Source organism: Thermobia domestica, chromosome 3 (assembly GCF_964235325.1).
Source record: "Thermobia domestica chromosome 3, izTheDome1.hap1.1, whole genome shotgun sequence".
NCBI classification, from domain to species: Eukaryota; Metazoa; Arthropoda; class Insecta; order Zygentoma; family Lepismatidae; genus Thermobia; species Thermobia domestica.
Genome location: NC_137456.1, coordinates 99761095 through 99782666, shown reverse-complemented (window position 1 = coordinate 99782666; position 21572 = coordinate 99761095).

Below are 21572 nucleotides of genomic sequence, written 5' to 3'. Positions count from 1 at the left end.
TTGTTCCTTGTTGTTGGCTGGCTCTCTGAGTATTTCTTCTACTTTGTATTTGTTTCTCCTTTTCAACCAGTATGTTACAGCACGTTGCTGTATCATTAAATGTAGAGGAGGTAGAGATGCAAGGGCTCGGAAAAAAACCGGCTTTTTTGGAAAAAAACTCGGTTTTTTCTGCTTTGCTTTTTTGCTTGGGAAATTTTGGGCTTTTTTCAAAATACTGCTTTAAATTGATAAAACAGACTTTGTATCGCTTCTCTATAACACAAAAAATCATTTAATTAGTGGTTGATGCTGATAATAATATAAAACATCGAAAATAAACTATGAATTTCGAAAAAATATTTCAAACAATTTTTCTTCAACATATTTACATTATGAATTCCACGGGATTAACCAATGTATATAATAAGAATTTTTTAACCTCCTATATACAAAAGTAAGCAGAATTGGCAAGAACCGTGGTTGTTTTTGAAAATGCCAAAAACCCGTTTTTTGGGGGATGTTTAAACCAGGCTTTTTTGACTTAGATTTTTTGCTTTATGTATTTATATTACATATTCACAGAAATAGCCTAAGTTTGTTTCGCCTTGATGTTATTATGTAACAGCAGGGTTATGCCGGAAGAACTCCCATAAGCTTAAAGAAGTGCGGTCAGTAAATTTCTTAAGTTGAGAATCTCCCGCCCTAGCCACTGGGAAAATCCCGTCATTACTTGAAATGTAAGACAATAACGGGAAAATCCTGTTATTGCTTTGCATGTAAAATTTAAAGGTCAACGTACATAATCAGTACGCTAAAACTGAGGTATTGAATTACAAATTTAGTACCGGTACGTAGATATCATTGAAAGTCCAATCCAAGCTAATGTTGGAAGCTACGTAGGCAATCGATAAATTTTGCCAATTTCTATCAATATATTTAAGCAATATTGGCTTCTTTATAAAACAACACGCATTTAGGCATGTAGAAATATACAATTTGGTTTGTTTCGTATATTTAGGCTTAACATCCTTACGAAATACCGAGGTTATCAAGGAGAAGACTTTCGCTTAAACTGACATCCGAAGCGCTACTTGGGTTACGCATGAAACAAGGATTGTGGTTCGACCGAGAATTGAACATGGGACACCTTGATTAAAAGGTGAAAGGGAAATAAAACTATTGCAGGTGGTTTGATATCTGGAAACGTTACCATGAAGTTCACACGATTCGCATTTTTCATTCTTTTTATTTTTGTGGTTTAAACCAGTTTTTTAAAAAAAAGTTGGTGTAAATCAGCCAACCCTAAAAGTAAACACTTCTTTTTAAAGAATACACAAATAACTAGCAAAATAGTATGTAGTATTTTTACTTCAAAATATTCCATACCCTCTTTTTGAAACAAAATAAAATTAAAATAAAACATAAGAGAAATACTTAGATTTATATGATACATTTAAAGGCTGCACATCTAGAGCTTTTGGTTCTGTATATTCTTGAAATTCTACAGTTAAGTTTTATAGAACCACCATCACAGTTTACCCAATCCTCAAGTTTTCTGAATTTTTAACAAGAGCGATTCAACATATCATTACGGAACTCCCCCCCCCCAAAAAAAAGACTACGGAATATATTTAAGTTAAGCTAAATACAACTGCACAACAAACATGACTGAGTGATTAGCTTTTGCGCTTCTATCGGGAAGTCCGGGATTCAACCAGCATTCGACCATTCTGTCAAAGCTTTTCTTCATTCCATCTGTGAATGTAGAAATAGTGCGTGTACTGTGAGTTGGGCGACTTCCTTTTTTATTGTTTTTAAATCGTTATTATTACTAATTACCAGCAGTGACGGTTTTGCGAAGGTTAAGGGGGCGGTCTTTTGGACTGAAGCCCGTTCCCCAAAGTTACGGAATGTCTGCAACAAACGAAATATCTATTGTTTATGCCTTTACTCATAAACTTTAAGCTTTCGTCAAATAAAAATTACGAATGTTTAAAAAAACTAAACATTAGTAAGAAACCCTTCCCAAAATACTTTTCTAAATCCGCCACTGATTCTCAGTATAAAATGATTTTTAAAGTTGTATCCGGAAGATTATTGCTAAACATATAAACGAAACGAAATATTAGTTATGCCTGTACTCATAAACTTCAAGTACTTCCCAAATAAAATTAGGACTTTTTAGGAAACGAAACAATCAGAAAAACCCCTCCTAAAGTACTTTTCTAAATCCGCTACTGATTATTTGTATAAATTGGTATTCAAGGTTGTGTCCGGAAAATTATTGCTAAATCACTTCAAAGCTACAGTATAACAGAAATGTGGAAGTACGGTTTGACGGATATATTGAAAAACGTACACTTTGACGGATAAATAGAAAAACGGGCAAGTTTAACTTTTGCGCTAGAAGCTAGAGTACTAAAAGCTCTTAGAAATGAAACACGGATGACAAACTACAGAAGAAAAAAGATGTCGATAACTCAAAAGTTAAAATAAAGTTAAATAGCCTCTAAAATTACCCTCAAATACTACATTCTTCATGTTAGCTTTAATTCGTAAAACATGTGCTCCATCCATCTTGATGGTGAATTTCAGAGCGAAATATCACATTCAGGTCATGGAATTCTTATCTAACTATAGAATATACTATAAGAAAGCTATTTAGATAGAAAAATCATGAAGTTGAAAAAAGCCAAAATTTCCAAAATTCTCGTTTTTTTCCCAAAAAAGCCAGCTTTTTATGTGAAAAAAACCATCGATTCAAAAAAGCCGGCTTTTTTGCATCTCTAAGAGGAGGTATCACTAATGCGACCAGATGTCCGTCCTTTGATGTCGTGTTGTATGCACCGTGAACCTGATTAGTATATTCTTTTGGATCCTGTCGGTTGTATCTGCATTTTTGGTATCGTTCAATCGATGAGCTCATGTACTAGAGGCATATGCTGTAATTCGAACCAATATTGCATTATTGTATACTTGTATTGTCCTAAGGGGCTGGTGGAAACGTCTCTGTCCAATGGTGATTATCTTATTCATGACAGTTGTCGCCTTTCCTTTTACATATTTCACATGCTGTTTAAAATTTAGCCTATCATGATCATTAATCCAAGATATTTTTTTTACTCTGGATCTTTTGATTATTTTATATTCCACTCTGACTTTCGGGTCTCTTTGCAGTGTCCTTTTATCAGCATGTAGGTTGTTTTTTCCGATGATGTTTTCAGTTTGTTTTGATTGCACCATTGTTGGATGATTTCCACTGTGGAATTAGCTTTTCGTTCTTACTCATTTCTTGAATCTCCTATTATTATGACTGTTAGGTCGTCTTCATACGCAACCATACATTTTACATCTTGATTGTAATATAATTTGTTCAAGCAGGGCTTCATTCGATGACCCAGAAGATCGTTTCGCACACCGAACCTTGTAGCCATCCCTTTGTTGTGTATTTCCATTTCAGCATTGTCGGGCTCGTAAATTGCACTTTTCTCTCCGTTCAGTAATCCAAAAGAATTTTGTACAGGTGCTTTGGACATTTTAATTTCCTTAGACTTTTGAAGAGTGCCGGCCACCACATGTAATTGAAGGCGCCAGAAATGTCTATGAATATTCCTATTATGTATTATTCTTCAGCTGTATCTAGTAGTTCTAATACTTTATTGATCGCATCTTGCATTGAACTCCCTTTCCTGAAACCATACTGACACTCATTCATTCCTACTTTTGTCTGTGATTAGGTAACCTGTTAACTATTATTTTCTCAAACAATTTGCCCATACTGTTTATCAAGCATATGTGTCTATAAGATTTAGACTTTGTTGGGTCTTTATCCTCCCCTTTTTTGATTATTATTACCTCGGCTTCTTTCCTGACTTTAGGAAATCTACCTTGTTTTAGACACTCATACATAAGCCCTGTTACGTCTTCGATTACTTCTACTTTTAATTTTTGTATTACCTCGGGTTTTATTCCGTCTGGTTCTGGTGATTTCTTCTTTCTAAGCGAGTCTGTGGCTGCGCTTGTTTCTTCAATCGTTATTTCTGTGATATTCTCTGCTTCCAGCTGGTACTTCTCTTTGTCTTCCTTCCTTATCTCTTTTTGTACCTAATTATTTTCTCTTCTGGCAGTAGAGTATCCATTAGTAGCGTCATTGATTCTTCCCAGTTTTAGTCCTTGTACCGTTATTCTTCTCTAATGTTGTCAGGACTGCGGGTACTTTGACTTTATTAGACATTATTTTATAGGGCATTCTCCACGGATCCAATTCAAGCTCTTGCATTACGAGTTTTTCAATTTTTTTTTGCTTCTTGTAATTTAGTTTCAAATTCGTTTTTAGCATTTCTGTAATTTTCTATTCGTATTTGCCTTAATTTCTGCGAAATGGTCCTCTGATATGACTTTCTTCACTTCGTATATCTTTGCTTGAGATCTTCAATCTGCTGATTCCAATAAGGTGTTGTTGCCCATCTTCTTATACTTCTTTTCTGTAAGTTTTGCAGACCTAATGGTTTCTTGTAGATTTCTGTTTATACTTTCTGCGTTTCATCTATGCTGTTTTCTGTTTTGTTCCTGCTCTCAAATATTGTTCTTTTACCTTTTTCCAGTTTATTATTTACGTTGTACGTAATTTTGCCTTCTTCTTCTTCCACGTCTTCTTCAGTATTGTTTCTCCTCTTGCGTATGTCCATTATTATAAGATTGTGATCGCTTGCAGTAGCATTATCCATTACTCCCCACTCTATTATTTGATTTGCTATTGTCTTCGTTGCAAGAGTGACGTCTATGTTGGCGGATGCTCCTGCCCTGTTGTAGAAAGTAGGTGGGTTTCCTGGTTTATTTACAATTATCAGATAGAGTTCCGCAATTAGATCTTCGAGTAGTTCTTCTCTTTCATCCGTCTTTGTATGATGCAATTGCACCAATTTTACGTTTGCGTCTAACAGATATATTATTTTCTCGTTAGGGAAGGCATGCGTTATTTCGCGTAGTTTTTCTAAATACGGCTCAATATTATGTCTAAACTGGAAATATGAATTGACTTGCATCAATTCATCGATGCAGTTGATCCATTCAACACAGAATTGTTGTATATGTACAATCTTTACCTTAGTATTAAAGTTCATTATTGCTGCCATAGGTATTTCCCCTTTACATATTACCTGTGTATTGATTGGCATATATTGTACCTTCCCTCCAAAAGGATAAGGTTCCTGTAAACATACTATATCCAGCTCTTGTCCTTCGACTAATCTCCTAATTTCATGAAGGATCGTTTTTGATCTACTTGCAATTTAATTGCCCAACTCTGATGTTATGGTTGTTTCGTTTCTTTTGTTGTGACATAGCATGATGACCACCTTTGCATCGGATCATAAACAGTCCTTCCATGCGCTTTAACGAACTGTCCATAGATCTCATTTATGTCGAATGTCTCATTTCTTCTGTCGAAGACTTTTATGTCTACGTCATTTGTTTTAATGGATTCGTGGATGTATTCTCGGTTTTTAGTAATATCCTATCGATTGCCTCTATTTGTGGAAAGGCCATGAATTTTCCTTTTTCGTGGAGATTTCTAACTAACAGTCTCAGGGTTATCGTGAGTGTCTTTTAATCTTCAAGCCTTGATAATCTTAATACATCTTCTAGTTGTTTATGTATTTGATTCGTGTTAATGTGTGCATATATGGTTTCACCTGTATGATTTGGCTCTTCTTGACTGGCACATCCCTAGCACCATTGTTTTTGTTTCTAAACTGTGTGGTTACTGTGTATTTTCATCTGTGACCTCACTTGTTTTGCTAGGTTAGCTCTCCTGTACAGTTTCTCGGTTTTCCACCTGTAATCGTGTTTCGGTTTTAGCTGTACGTTCTGTATTACGTCTATTACGTCTGCTGTTTGAGTATCTGTACTTCTTCTGTTTAATGTTTCGTGATTTTCTCTTTGATGTCCTCTTTGAGTTTGCGTTTTCACTATCAGGATGTTGTTTGTCATTTTCATGGACCTTATCTTCATTTTATACTTTGCTGGGTTCAAGGTTCTTGTAAAATGTTTTCTACCTCCTTTATACTCTGATTTTGCTTATCTTTGATGAAGAGAGTATGCTTCTGTTTGTCTTTAACTCAATTTGTCGCTGCCTTTCGTACGTTGCTGTTGTCTTGAGTACCTCTGCAAAGCTTGGAGTACTTTTCTCATATGAAGCTTTCCGTAGTTCCTTGCGTTCCTTTTGTAGAAGTTCGACTTGTCGCTCACATTTAGCCTGCTGAATTACTGGCCATTGGTGTATCCTCTCCTTTAATTTTGTTAGTTTGGCTTCGGTTATTTTGAAACCAACTTCCATGATTTCGTCTACAAATTTCAGGTCTGTCATCCTCTTCCATATCTTTCCTCTTTCCTATTTATGTTGGAGCAATTGGTTCCAGCCGTACAACTACTTCTCTCGTGTCCCTTTCGGTGTATCTATCTTGTGTTATCACCCTCCTCTGTGGAGGAGGTGACCATCTTAGTGACATTTTGCTAGGCTAGAGGGTTGCCTCTCTGCTTCTCTGCCTAGTTCCCTCTGTTGCTGTCCTATCTACTTCCACCGTATTAGCGAACTATACTGATCTGTTAGCCACTGAATTGGTCGGACCAGATACAACATTGCCCGGGGATTGTCACGTGGAGGCTGATCAGTATTCAGGGTGTTGAAATAATCGTTTGGTTTTTACTCTTACCTTTCAGCGCACTATTCTCTATTCTCTTTCTGCACCCTGGAATTTGCTATGGTTGTGGCGTACACACTGCACACAACCATACGGAACCAGTTCCCATGCGGGAGGACTGTACGAAACTGGGAGAGGAGCCAATCCTAGTAATCTGGGTAACGGCTCTGATTCTGCGGAAGGGAGAAAACTCTGTAGGATATTGGCCGGCACAAAACTCAAATGATGACTTAACACATACCATTGGATCCGGGATGAGATGCGGAAGCATCTCGAGTGTGTGTGTGGTACCTCTATACGCGAAGGCGGTTGCCATTTGAACGATAGAGGTAGGCAGGGTTGGGACGCAAGCCCCCTCGGGCATTGCTTGAGGTTCCCGGATTGGGTTGGACTCTTCCGGGCTGTGGTCATACCGAGGGATTCGATAGCATATGGGAGCTAATCCTAGTAACCTGTGTAACGGTGAGCATGTGCAGGGGGTGAGCTAGCCTTGAAACGCTTAGGCACTATGCCTGCAGAGCATGGTAGGGCCTGACTCGCAAGCAGGACCGCCCCCACCAGTAGGCAACTGGTAGGCAGGATCCCGGTTCCGGGCCTATCCCACTCCCTTAGTGGTAGGGGTTATACGCGTCAGTGCCTAGGTCGAGGGACAGATCTTGTCAGTGCCTGTGCACATGGACCGAAGACCAATTATGTGCAACAATGTTCAGGGTGCCATGCTTGGCGGAACCTGACCAAAAATAGGCCGAACGGCCGCGGGTACGCTCTCTATCTGTGCACGTTATTGTGGAAGTAGTAGACCACTCACTCCTAATATTACATGCTACCGGAGTTGTACATACTTACCGAATCTTAAGCAATCCTTCCCTCATATTTTAATTGTCCAATTTCTGTTTCTTCACTAAATGAGAATAATTTACATCAGAAGCAACATAACTCTCAATACTGTAAAGGTAGAGTGAACAACGTCCCATGACTGTTTCATCTTGGTATAGCTTGATATTGTGATACCCCGTTACCCATAATTAGTTATTCTTCAGAATTTCTTGAGAGTAAGAAGATACCTTGGCATTGAATTTTTATTAGAAGCACATATTTAATTTCTCGAAGCTTAACTTTGAGCTTCGGTATTTACTTGAAACAAGCTACAGCATTATATTTTCAAACTTCATGTTTGTTCAGAGCAGAGATAGTAATTTTCCTAACCCTCCCTCACCCTCACCCTCCCCACAGTCACCCTCCATTGACGCCCTTCCCTCATCCTCTCTCACACTCACCCTCCATTGATGCCCCCACACTCACACTCACACTCCATTGACGGCCTCCCCTCATCCTCCCTCACACTCACCCTCCATTGACGTCCTCACACTCACCTTCCCTCACACTCACCCTCCATTGACGCCCTCAACTTCACCCTCCCTCACACTCACCCTCCATTAACGACCTCACCCTCAATCGACGCCCTCACCCTCGCCCTTGCTCACACCCACACTCAAATGACGCCCTCACACTTATCCTCAAGCAACTAAATTAATCAGGACACGACAAACTTAAATGTGCCTAATATAGTACGGGTAAAATAGTACGTACGTGTAATTCCCCTCTAAGGTCTGGAATTTTCAAAAAAGCTAAAAAAAAGTTACTTTTCATGGTGAATTGGTGTTCCAAGTTTTATCTTCCTAACTTTAGAAATCTGGGAGATACAGTTCCTTGAAACAAAAACTACCATTTACTCTTTTAGGATACACGTTTCCGAAAATCCTTCCTTATCCCTTGTTTTTGTGACAAGAAGGGGCTTTTTATGTAAATTGCACATTCCTCCCTATAAAAATATGGCCTGGCTGATAATGAATCACTCACTTCTACTGTTCTATATAATAGCATAGTATTATTATTATTACTGAAAATTTGAAAATAAAATGCTGCATCTGAAATCCCAGAAAAGGCCAGACAAAAAGTACGAATGACAAACAAGCAGGGATGAAGGAGGGCGGAAAGTATGTAGGAATTACGAAGAAAGAGCGCCAGGTAAAACGATGGGAACCACTGGGCCCTAGGATAAATGTGACAAGATTATTGATTTTAAAAGTGATTGGCGGTTAACAGGAGAGATCTCTCTTATCTATACGAATAGCGTACGCGCCTTTGGCGCGGGAGACACGGGTTCGATTTCCGACGGGAACTCATGTGGTTCGGATCCCATGTTACACTGAACGGGATGCTAACTCAAATAAAAAGAATGAAAATAATAGGCGAGGAAAAAGCCTCATTGAATTCGATTGATTCATTTTAAAGTGAAGAACAGAGCTAACTGGCTTTGTGTTGTAACACCAGGTGCTAGTCATTTTATCTTAATTAAATCTTTCTTTTTTAACGTGTAGTTAACCTTTCGTTTTTTACCATGTAGCAGGGCCGGCGCGAGGGGGATCGAACCGTGCCACCGCCCAGGGCGGCAAGTTTAATGGGCGGCAACATTTGAAAAATGAAAAGACTACTATCAAAATAGAATACTTCGTAATAGGCCCACATGGAAAAATAAAATTGTTTATCTGAGAATGTGATTGAACTTATTTCACTCACATTCAGGAAAATACTCACTCAGGAAATTGAGAGCATCCCTCCTCATTTTAAATTATCAAACTACTAGCCACAGGTACACTATGTGATCAAAAGTATTCCGACCCCCCGCCAAAAAACATACGTTTTTCATATTACATGCATTGTGCTGCCCCCTACTGCCAGACACTCCATATCAGCGACCTCAGTAATCATTAGACATCGTGAGAGAGCAGATTGGGGCGCTCCGCGGAACTCACGTACTTCGAACGTGGTCAGGTGATTGGGTGTCACTTGTGTCAGAAATCTGTAGGCGAGATTTCTACATTTCTAAACATCCCTAAGTCCACTGTTTCTGATGTGATAGTGAAGTGATAATGTGAAGGGACACGTACAGCATAAAAACGTGCAGGCCGACCTCGTCTGTTGGCTGACAGAGACCGCCGACAGTTGAAGAGAGTCGTAATGGGTAATAGGCAGACATTTATCCAGACCATAACACAGAAATTCCAAACTACATCAGAGTTCACTCCAAGTACTATGACAGTTAGACGGGAGTTGAGAAACCTTGGATTTCATGGTAGAGCGGGTGCCCATAAGCCACACATCACGCAGGTAAATGCCAAACGACGACTCGCTAAGTGTAAGGAGTGTAAACATTGAACGATTGAGTAGTGGAAAAACATTGTGTGTAGTGACGAATTACGGTACACAATGTGGCGATCCGATGGCAGGATGTGGGTATGGCGAATGCCCAGTGAATGTCATCTGCCAGCGCGTGTAATGCCAACAATAAAATTCGGAGAAGATGGTGTTATCGTGTTGTGCTGTTTGTCATGGAGGGGGCTTGCACCCCTTATTGTTTTGCGTGGCACTATCACAGCACAGGTCTCCATTGATGTTTTAAATACTTTCTTGCTTCCCACTGTTGAAGAGCAATTCGAGGATGGCGATTGCATCTTTCAACACGATCGAGCACCTGTTCATAATGCACGGCCTGTGGCGGAGTGGTTATACGACAATAACATCCCTGTAATGGACTGGCCTGCACAGAGTCCTGACTTGAATCCTATAGAACACCTTTAGGATGTTTTGGAATGCCGACTTCGTGCCAGGCCTCACCGACCTACATCAATACCTCTCGTCAGTTCAGCACTCCGTGAAGAATGGGCTCCCATTCCCCAAGAAACCTTCCAGCACCTAATTGAACGTATGCCTGCGAGAGCGGAAGCTGTCATCAATTCTAAGGGTAGACCAACGCCATATTAAATGCCAGCATTACCGACGGAGGGCGCCACGAATTTGTAAGTTATTTTCAGCCAGGTGTCCGGATACTTTTGATCACATAGTGTATTTTGTTCAATATTTCCGTTGCAGCAGCCTACACAAGATTTTAAGCTAAGGTGGACAATTTCATCAAGGTATATTTTATACTTTTTCTATTCAGTGATCTCTAACGCTCCACTTCAAGTATGCAAAAGGTACACCCCCACTTGAGACAGGCCTACAGCCTACTGCAAGGCTCCACTTTTTATTGACCTTCCACACGTGGTTAAGATAGTTACGTGGTTGCAAAGAAGGTGCATGGAGCTTTCGATATGACGATGAGTGGTCTTACAATTGTCGCAGAACACCAGAAAATGTAAAATGCCGAAGCACTACATTGGAAGAACGTAGTAGAATGACTAGTAGCAGTAATACAGTTTTTAGGTGAACAATGTCTCCCATTACACGGAACATCAGATAAACTTTACACAAGTAATAATAGTAATTTTCTGAAACTGGTAGCATTCTTTGCAAAGTTTGACAGCGTCATGGCCAAACACATTAAAAGAAACATGATAGGACAAAAAATGCCACCATTGCTTAGGAAAATATGTCCAAAGTGAAGTTATTCACATTCGTAGTGAACAAGTAAAAAGTAAAATACTGTCTTTGTTGAGAGCTTCAAAATATTATACCTTTCTATTAGTTTCGTTTTTCTACGGATGCAAGTGTTCTTTTATTGTATTTTTTCTCATCTTTCAGAGGATTTCATTTCGATTTCAATATTTTTGTTGTACTGATTATGCATGTAGATGCTTCCGTTGTTATATAAAATTGTATATTTATTTTCATATTGTATTTGGATTCTCCCCAAAACTTTGGGTGCCTCCCGAAGTAGATTCCTGTGTACTTGCCTACCTGGATACTATAAAAAATATTAATATAATGTAGAGTATAACAGTATAAAAACAATAATACTAGCAGCAAATTCAGGTTTAGTCATATTCCTTTGTTTCCTGTACATGTACTTATAGTGTAATACTAAACTGTACGCCAAATATTTCTGGTATAGAGCAAATGAAAATAATCTTTCGTTTTGTACAAATTAATACAGTAATAGAAGTGCCTTGTATAAATTTACGAACACCTTCTGGGTTTCGTATCGATAATAGACACAACTGATCTAGGACTGACAGAAGTAATAATTAAACTGGTAAAGGAAATGAATTTTCCTATCAAAGATATGAGGGTCCAAGGATATGATAATGGTTCCAATGTGAAAGGCAGAATATTAAGGTATTCAGAAGAGAATTTTAGAAGTAAATTCCCGAGCCTTCTATGTTCCTTGCAGTGTCGTTAACGATGCAGCCGCAGCATCTCAGTACGCATTTTCATCCTTTTGTATAGTTAAAAAAGTTTTTCCTGCGTCAGTTCAGCGTTTGGCCATAATAAAAAAAAAACATGTTAGCAGTCTCACTTTAAAACCATTAAGCACCATAAGATGGGAGAGCCGAATTTATGCTCTGACTCCACTTAGATATAAAATAGGTGATCTTTTTGATGTCTTATTCAGAACAGATAGAATGGTCGCCCATGGTGCCCTGTGTATAGCAAACCAGCTGCATGACTTTACTTTTCTTTGCTCACTCGTTATCTGGCATGACTTTTACTCCACATAAATGTAGTAATCAAAAATCTCCAAAGCCTTGATTCTCATGTGTCGGGGGTTAATGTCAAGAATGAAAATTATTCTTGGGACATAAATCAATACTAAAAAGCAATTTTTTGAAATATTTTAGCATTTCTGCTCTATGGAAATCAATATAAAAACCAGAAGCAGTAGTATCAAAACATGAGTAGAGATTTCTTTTCTTTCTTACCAATTTTGATGTGATACCTGTTGACAGACAGACACATAGACGAAAACACAGTTTCTATAAGACTTCCCTTTCATATGCATAGCGTAGATTGGAAGTCTAAAAGTACGTATAGCCAAAAGCAGGAAATATCTTTTTATTTGATAATTAAATATAAAGTTATTTATTGCGGCTTGCAGCCTTGTACTTTTCTTATATATATTTTTCTCTTACTTAGAAGAAGCAATAAAGCTTTTTCTTAGTTACAATTTCAGAATGAATGAATATATGAATATTTATTAGTTTCTCTTCTGAACGAATATATGAAAAAAAAAACATTATTTCCTGAGAACTTTTATAACCCTAGTATTTTTAATGAGTTAATTTCGTTAAACTTTGAAATTTTCGGTAGCCAAAAACTTGCAGTAGATATTTTTATATATTTCGTAATTATTATTTCTATAAAGTGAAAATACATAAATATAGAAAAGTTATAAAGCTATGAGAAACATCTTGTATTTACGCATGAAAAGCGTATGAAACTGACGGAATATTGATATGACGATTTTCTGTGAACGACGATTAATTCTAAGAAAAAAAAAAACTACATTACATTTTCCAACATATTTTCCAGAAATGAAGAATTGCAAGATAATTAAATTTATGAACCCTTACCCTCAATTGACGCACTCACCCTCACCTCTCTCACACACCCTCAACTGACACCCTCACCCTCCCTTACACTCACCCTCCCTCACACTTACTCTCCATTGACGCCTTCACACCCACACTCCCTCACACTCATCCTCCATTGACGCCCTAACACTCAGCCTCACTCACACTCACCCTCAATTACTTTATCGCCCTCACCCTCCAACGCCCTCAGCATCAACTACTAAAATGAGGGTGAGTGAGGGTGAGGGCGGCCCTCATGAGGGCCAAATGAGGGAGGATGACCATCTCTGGTTCAGAGGCATTATATACTGACATTGGGCAGTATAGTATAAAATACAGTGCTCAGTTTCCTTCAATCCGACTTAAAGCTTTAATATTCAAATTTTCAACACACAACTAAAAAGTGGAAATTCATATTAATCCCAAACGTCGTAGTCTCATAACAATTTCTGTTATGTTTTAAAAGGCTACTTATTCTTTTAGTTTTTGGTAAAAGGTTGAAAGCAAATGCAAGAAAACATGTTTACAGCTTTTAGATTCCGCACAATAATATTTCAAGTTTCATTTCCATAGATAAAACTGTAAAATGACGACAGACAACTCTTAGTTTGAGCTATTGGTGTGATTTAGCTAAAAAAAAAGTCCTCCCAATTTCATCTTGAGTGGATTCGTAAGTGTTATCTTTTTGTTCATTAAAGCATATTTACTCGAAGTTATATTTGCAACTACTGTAGAAGATACACAACACTACCTATTTTGAAGTTAATTAAAACACAATTACTAATTAAAGAGTTATATTAATTTTCTCATTTCCAGCCTAAAGAGGAACTTCAAAAGTTCAACTCTGCAGAAAATGATTAAGTTCGCAATCAATCCTTTAAAATATCAATTATAATTACATCAACTTCTATTCCGAGAAATTATTTGAGGAATGATGCGAGTAGAAGTTACATATTAAATGATGGTGTGTGTAAATGAAGCTTCGGAAAGTATTTCAGGACATACTGAGAAAATAAGTTAATCGTTTTCTGTCGAGTTGGTTGTTTGACTTTCCTTCGTTAGACTGGAATTTGAAAATTTTTAACTTCAAAATTCACACTATAATGTATCTTAATTTTTGCAAGTATAACTACTAGAAAATATCTTTTAACTATCGTAAAAGACAAAACCTGACGCTCATTCGTAAACCAAGTGTGACTCAAAATAGAAAATTTGAAAATCTTAGTATTATTTGGAGTTTCGAAAGATTAATATCTCACCTTCATATGGTATCTCTGGATATAAGAATTCTCCCTCTAATAAATCTTATTTTGGTGGGCCATTTCTTAATGGTGGGCGAATCACAGAAGAAAACCAAAGCTCATTATAAGTGTCCCTATGCATCAGAAATTTTGGGTGACTTTTCTCTGTTCAAAGCTACATGATTGGCCTAGAGTGAAGTAGGCATTTTCTTACCCGGTTTATAGAGTTACCAGTGACCTTAGTCTAACAAGCAGGCGAGTATCGAAAACGTACGGTATTACTACCGGCAATATTGTTTTTCAAAAATCCGTGTGGTCTTACAAGACATATCTATGTATTTGCTGATATGCCACATTTATTAAAACTAACGAGGAATCATTTTTTTTGCACAAAGGATTTGTGTTAAACAATAAGGAAGAAGTAGATCATCAGCGCATTCAAGATCTTTTGGACACGTCACAAAGTGACATTAAATCAGTCCACAAAATTACACATCATCATTTACATGTATCAAACAGCAAACGTCAAAATGTTAAAATAGCTGCTGACATTTTGTCAAACAGTATGGAAAAAGCATTATTTTATTGCGGGGAAGCTGGAATATTGGTGGTAAGTGGAAAGAAACAGCATCCAATCTTAAGTTGATAAGTGACTGGTATGGTGTTTTTAATTCGTAAGAGCACTTCGAAGGTAATAATCGGAAACAAGGATATGGAAGTGTTTTGGAGGCATAAAATTCAGGGTTAAGTGATGTTGACAACCTCATGGATGATTTGCTTGTGAAAGGTAATATACAAAAGCTGCCTTTTCAGCATGGCATACAAATGTGCAACAATTCACTTCGAATGTTGTTTTATGATATGCAATCTTTATTTGGAGTGAAGTATATCATAAAAAGTAAATTAAATCAAGATGTACTTGAGAACTTTTTTCTTATATTCGTAGTATATGTAGTACAAAGACATTTTAGTCCACCCAAAAGAAATAAATAGTGCCTTACAAAAGAACAAAATAGAAAAAAATATCATGACCTAAAAACCAAATACTAAAGAAAACTTTCATAAACAAGATACTAGCATATTCAGCCAAAATTTCAGAAGAAGGTCTTAAGTACGTCGCAGGTTTTGTAACCCATCATTTCAGGAACCAATACGATAACCTAGGTATAACCGTGATACCAGAAGCAAATTACAAAACAACAGAAGGAATTTGGGTAAGGTTTGTCGCATCAAAACAATTGACAGAGAGAAGTGAACACTTTTTCTGTGGTAAAAGTGTCACAGAAGTGCTCGATGGACTAGCATGGTTGCTTCTTCAATTGCAGGAGTGGCATAGTTCAAAGTTTAACACAAAAAAATGTATAACAAAATTGAACAAAGTTTGCTTCTCGAAGTTATTAATTACTTTGTAAAAACAAGGGCAAATATCAGGATAAGAAAAATCCATAAAGAACTGCGTAGTGTAAGTGCTACAGGAAAGAGAAAACTTCTCATGAAAATGAGGAAAATTATGTAATTTTATGGTTTATATTTTTTCTTGTCTAGCTGTAACATCCTTACATCGTTTTCACCTAAACCTAGTATTTGCTTGAAATAGTTATATTGTTGCAATTTCTTTGTTTGAGGTGCTTTGTAGATACATATTTATTTATATATATATTTTTAAAACACGATAAAAATCTAATACGGGGTCATCAGTAAAGCTCTATTTCATACAGATGTTTAACAATACATTTTATCGTTTCGTATATTTTGACACTGATATTCAGAGAACTGTCAAGTTTACCAAACCAAAATTCTCACTTTGTTGAAGATCGCTACAAATACAAGCGAAGTTTGCGTGTGAGATACCAGCGAGCAATCACTTGTCACAGGTGCATCTGCTACCTAGATGACGTCAGAATGTAGCAACCTTATTGCACGCACCTTGTAGTTTTTCCACCATGGTACACACTCTAGAATTTAATGATTGCTTCGTATGCACGAAACATTGAGAAGACTATAATATTGTCGCAACTATTTATCTAAACCAGATTCTTATGAATACATAGGTTCGAATTATTCCAACTATTCAAATCGTAAAATGAAATAAATTCTGGTATATCTAGTATTGGTATTAGAAAAAAATGAAATGAAAGTTTTGAATTTTACTTCCCACGGTTATGCCGGTTAGGCTAAAGGAGACGGTGATGATGAGAGATGAATGAAATGGTGGAATGAAGAAAGTGGGAGGAAACGGAGGAACCACGAGAAAACCCACACACACGGTGTTTGCCCATCACAAAGTTCACTTGGCGGGAGCACGGTTTGAACCCGAGACCCCAAGCACCAGAGGTGAACGCTCTACCACTGAGCCACCGCGGCACCGTATTGGTATTAGAATACATAGTGTTATTAAAAGAAGTCTCGTACATAAAAATAACAGTTTCTTTAAAACCTTTAAATACATTTCATATAGTTATTACTTAATATACCTGTTTATCATCTTCCCACCATTTCTTTCTAAACTCGGTAAAATTGGAATAATACAGCAGCCTTATGTCTTTAATTTGCGAAGATTATCACACATTATCACATTATCACATATTATCACTTAATTGAAAGAAAAAGGCTGGTATTAAAAGTAAGACAATGTACAGCTGTGGTTTTGAGTCTGCACTAAATTGACAAAGGACATAAAAGGAATGCTAAATTAATACAGATCAAACCTGATTTCAGAAACAATTACTTAAAACAGCACACTTTTTAGAATTGTATAGTTTAGCTAATAACCATCTGTGTAGATGATTTATTCCTTGATCGGTTGTTTGTTTGTATAGAGTGTTTAATCGAGAAGTCAGCAGCAAATTAATTCAACTCGCTAAAAATTTGTTAACTACCAAAAAGATGCTACTCATGAAAAGAACGTTAAATAAAAATCCGAAACGTAAGTGTGCAACGGTTAAAGGAAAATGAAGGCTCGATATAGTATAAAGAATAAAACATAGATATCATATAAAAGCACGCAGGTATTCAGTACAAATACAGTAGAGAAATAACATAATAACAATACTTAAAATTATACACGAAGCAAATGCACTGGTTTGAAACAAAAGTGCTTAAAACTAAGAATATGGAATGGATAAATTATGTGGCTATAAACTGTTAAAATATCAAATTGTGTCAACAAAGAGGACGTAACTGCAACAGAATGCAAGAGCGGACCAAGAAAGCAAGTTTATATCAAAGTAGAAAGAATCACATACAGCAATCTAAGTCTTCAGTAAAACTGACTGTGTTGAGATATATCTAACAATATTACAGTGAAAACGAAGCCCCCAGCTAAATAATTTTCATGTAGAACCTATTCTGGGAAACCCAAATACATATGCATCGCAAAACAATGTTGTTGAGGAAATGAGCTAAAATCTTAAGCATATAACCACGAACTCTCTTGTCATAAAGCTGATTACTCCATTATGTGAAGTTGTTTTTCAAGCACTCTCTGGATCAAATATAACTCCTAGGTACTACAATTAAGGAAGTTTTCTACAATACGGATCTTGACATGATATAGTTGAAATGAAAAGTGCAACTCACTATGAAGTTTGTTCAAAAGATAAGCAGGGAGCTAAAGCTGTGGAAGTCCCTAGGACATGACAGTTGTTACGACTTTCACTTGTTTCAGGACTGCAGGGAATAAAGCCTCACACCGTTGAGTTGAAAATTTTCTTCCGACCACATACAATTTAACCACTCCAATTAATGAAGATGAGTGCCACTGGATATGTGAACAAAATCTCATATGATATATAGTCAATTCGCGCAGTAGTATAAGACAGCTTAGATAAGAGAGAGTATAATTTCATTATCTCATTATGGAAATGTAAGGGCTTGTGTAAATTTGACTGAGAAGTTTGAAGAGTTAGATATTTAAACTCAGCTGATAATGTATATCTTCGTAAGATGAGTTTCCAGGGCTCTGCTTAACGATAGAGTAAGTACACTAGAAGTTGAACAATAACCGAACAGAAAGTGAAACTGAAGTCAAACAGTGGTGGAAACTTTTCAACTCTTCTGGAAGAAAGACTGTTTTCCAGCTTTGGCCCTTCAAAGATTTATTCAGATATCTAAATAAACCCAGGGAATACGATAGTGTTGAATACTTCAATTAGTTGAATGCCAGTTAAAACTCTCAAGAACATATCATCGAACTAGGTTAGTCAAATGGATTTCCGGAGAGTATAGCTCACCTTTTTGTTATGGACCTCAGCCTCCTTATTCTGGAATTGAACTACTGACAGCATTGACGATGGATTTCCTGAATATTTCTACAGTTTCAAGTACAAGAAGAGCTTGAAGATGATTAAACTCAGAAATTCATAATTCTTGTTTTATCACCAAACTGATGCGTAGAAGGTGAAAATGGCTCTTAACAGACAGTGCTGAGCTATTGCAAGAAAATGACCACTGTCACAGAGATCTACATGAACATTCCATCGAAAGGCACATGAGAGACATAATACACATACAGATATTTATATATGAGTAGGTAGTGTCCAAGTTAGAGATTCATACAGCTATGGATGACTGTATATACAATGAGCACTCAACTGTCTTTCAGGAAATTCATTAGTTAATAAACTGAAACATTAATTGGGAGAAAGATCTAAAGAGAAGGTATACGTTGAGGTATTCAACAGACAATGCAGTTAGCTCAAATAGATTGTATAGATAAAACGGAACTAATGAATCTCTCTGTAGTTTGGAATTGTACAAAAATCAAATGAGCTGGAAAGGTAATAAAACGAGCCTCATAATTGCTCATATAGCCAGAAACTGTATTAATGTCCAAATATGAAAGGTGTCGTATTTATTAATGGATATACCACTATCTGTTTGCTCATGCTGGGCTTATAATATCTGTTTTCTGTGTGGTGAGAAAAATAGATATCTGGATAGGTAAAAAGTGAGTTTTCTGCAAGCAGACCGTCAGTGAGCGGTGAGATTTCTTCTGAAGAAACTAATTTTCCATTGAAGAGGTTCAGATTAAAAAAAAACACAAGGTTGGTTGCTTGACTGCAGAATAAAATACAGCCAACTTTCTTACAATTTCATCAGATCATCTTTCACCATGTAAGACATTAATTGTGACCTAATGGAGATTTCGGTTTCTTCTAGGAGAGGACAAGGTCGATAAGGCAAGGACTTGTTTCCTGGCTTAATTGAAGATCATCAAATTGTAGTGAAACACCACGATTCCACAGAATAATTTTACCACTATCATATTGAGACACACCACATAGTTGGGGCTGTTACTACTTCATGTTCTTCAAAGATTAGTTTGTGTCGATTGTCGAACAGCAGATTAAAGCTCAACGTATCTAAAAAGAATACTTCACTGCGCATGTTCTAGTTACAATACTTTGTATCTTTTACTGCATATATAAGTGCACAACCTGACGGCATTCATGTAAAGAAATTTTCAATTCAGTAAGTAATGGATTACTTGAATTGTAACTTGGTCCCTTTTGCCGGGGAGCTTATATTACAGGTCAGTTGCACTTTGTCATCTGCAACGATGAGTCGATAAGACTAAAGGATGTCTTCTTTCACTCCGGTTCGGCATGAATAACTATCTCTTATGTACACGGAGTAATTTCTGTCTGTTGAAACTGTATACATTTTTTTTGTTTATTAAGCTTCTACTACCTGTTTTTGTGTCAAGCCATTTCCGATTATCGATTAGGTTCTGTACACCTTTGGTGATTATTAATAATACTGTGACACGCATATTTCAATGTAACACGATACTTGAGCAATTCAGATCTATACCTCCAATGTATTAGCATACTATTAGTTTTCCTTTGCATTCCTGCGATTTTTATTCTTACAATCAAACATCAATTACAATCATGACATCACACGTGATTCTTATATCCCTATAGTCAATTATAATTCACCTGTATTCTATGAGCCATCGACCAACGATTATAGAAAAATCTTACTTGCAAATGATCATGGGTGGTTTTGATTGCTCTTAGATTTTTTGACAAATGTTTACTTATTTCTAAAAGTTACATATTTATGAAGTATGAAGAACGTACTTTACATTCCCAGATATAACAGAGTTGTAGAAAAAACATGTTCCATTAGTAGTACCGAGATATTCTCCTGCGTAGTAATTGCGAAGAAAGGATAGCATCTCAACACCAGATGAAGCTTGTATCTGCAAATATATAGAAACAAATTCTATCTGTAATCCAAAAAGAATTGGATGAATACATTATAAACTAGTACATTTTATGGCGAATTGAATCAACCTTTCCCGCAATTAAGCCTAAAATATTTATAACTTATGGTGGAAAAGTTATGTTACTGGCTGAAATATCTGTCCTTCGCACGGAAGAACAGTTTAGTAGAAAATATTTGAACAACCTTTCCCCTTTAACAAACACATATCAATGAAAGTGCATTTATAAAAGGCCCGTAAGATACTCTACTTTTTGCATAAATTTTGAAATAAGTTACCCCTTAAGATATATTCTTTAACAATGTGACATGGTGAAAAAAAATCTACAGATACATTTTACGTACAAAATTCCTTTTGTATAGGTAAATTGTGCTCCGTGATGCGATTACTAACAGACAACGTTGATTTCAATGTGACGAAGAATGTAGAAATTTCCCCTTATCCTATAAAACTGTAATTTTGGAAAATGCAGCTCACGTGGCGAAATTGTATGTATAAAATTTCATCTTTCTAACTTAAGGAGGTCGTGAGATTCTCTGTTTTCCCTATTAATTCTAGACCCCATACCCTTGTTAAATACACCCTTCAATAAAAGTGATGTTCGAAATCTAACAAGAGTTAGATACCAAACACGTCTTCCAAGTTGATTTAAAACTTTTCAGTTGATTTTAGTTGTTACTATCACAAACACCAAAGCCATCACTGCGGAGAAAAAAGATACCCTCTTCTCCATAGAACAAGAATTTGCAACAACACTGGGACACTTAGCCACTTGTTTTTAATGGAGAGTTTATGTCAAATTTTATATTTCTAAGTTGAGGGGTGTATGTGATACTCCTTTCTGGGCTAAACAGTTTATTTTCCTTTACATTTCTTAACATACATATTTCGTAAAATTCCTTTCTTTATCTATTCATTGTTTCCGTAACAGAAGTATTATTAAGTCAACATTTGACGTTTCTAAATATATTATTATGATCTGAGACTCTTTGAGGTATTCACTTCATATCTCTCTATTGCTCCCTTTCGCACTTCAGAAGCGAAATTTTGAAAACGTCGAGATACG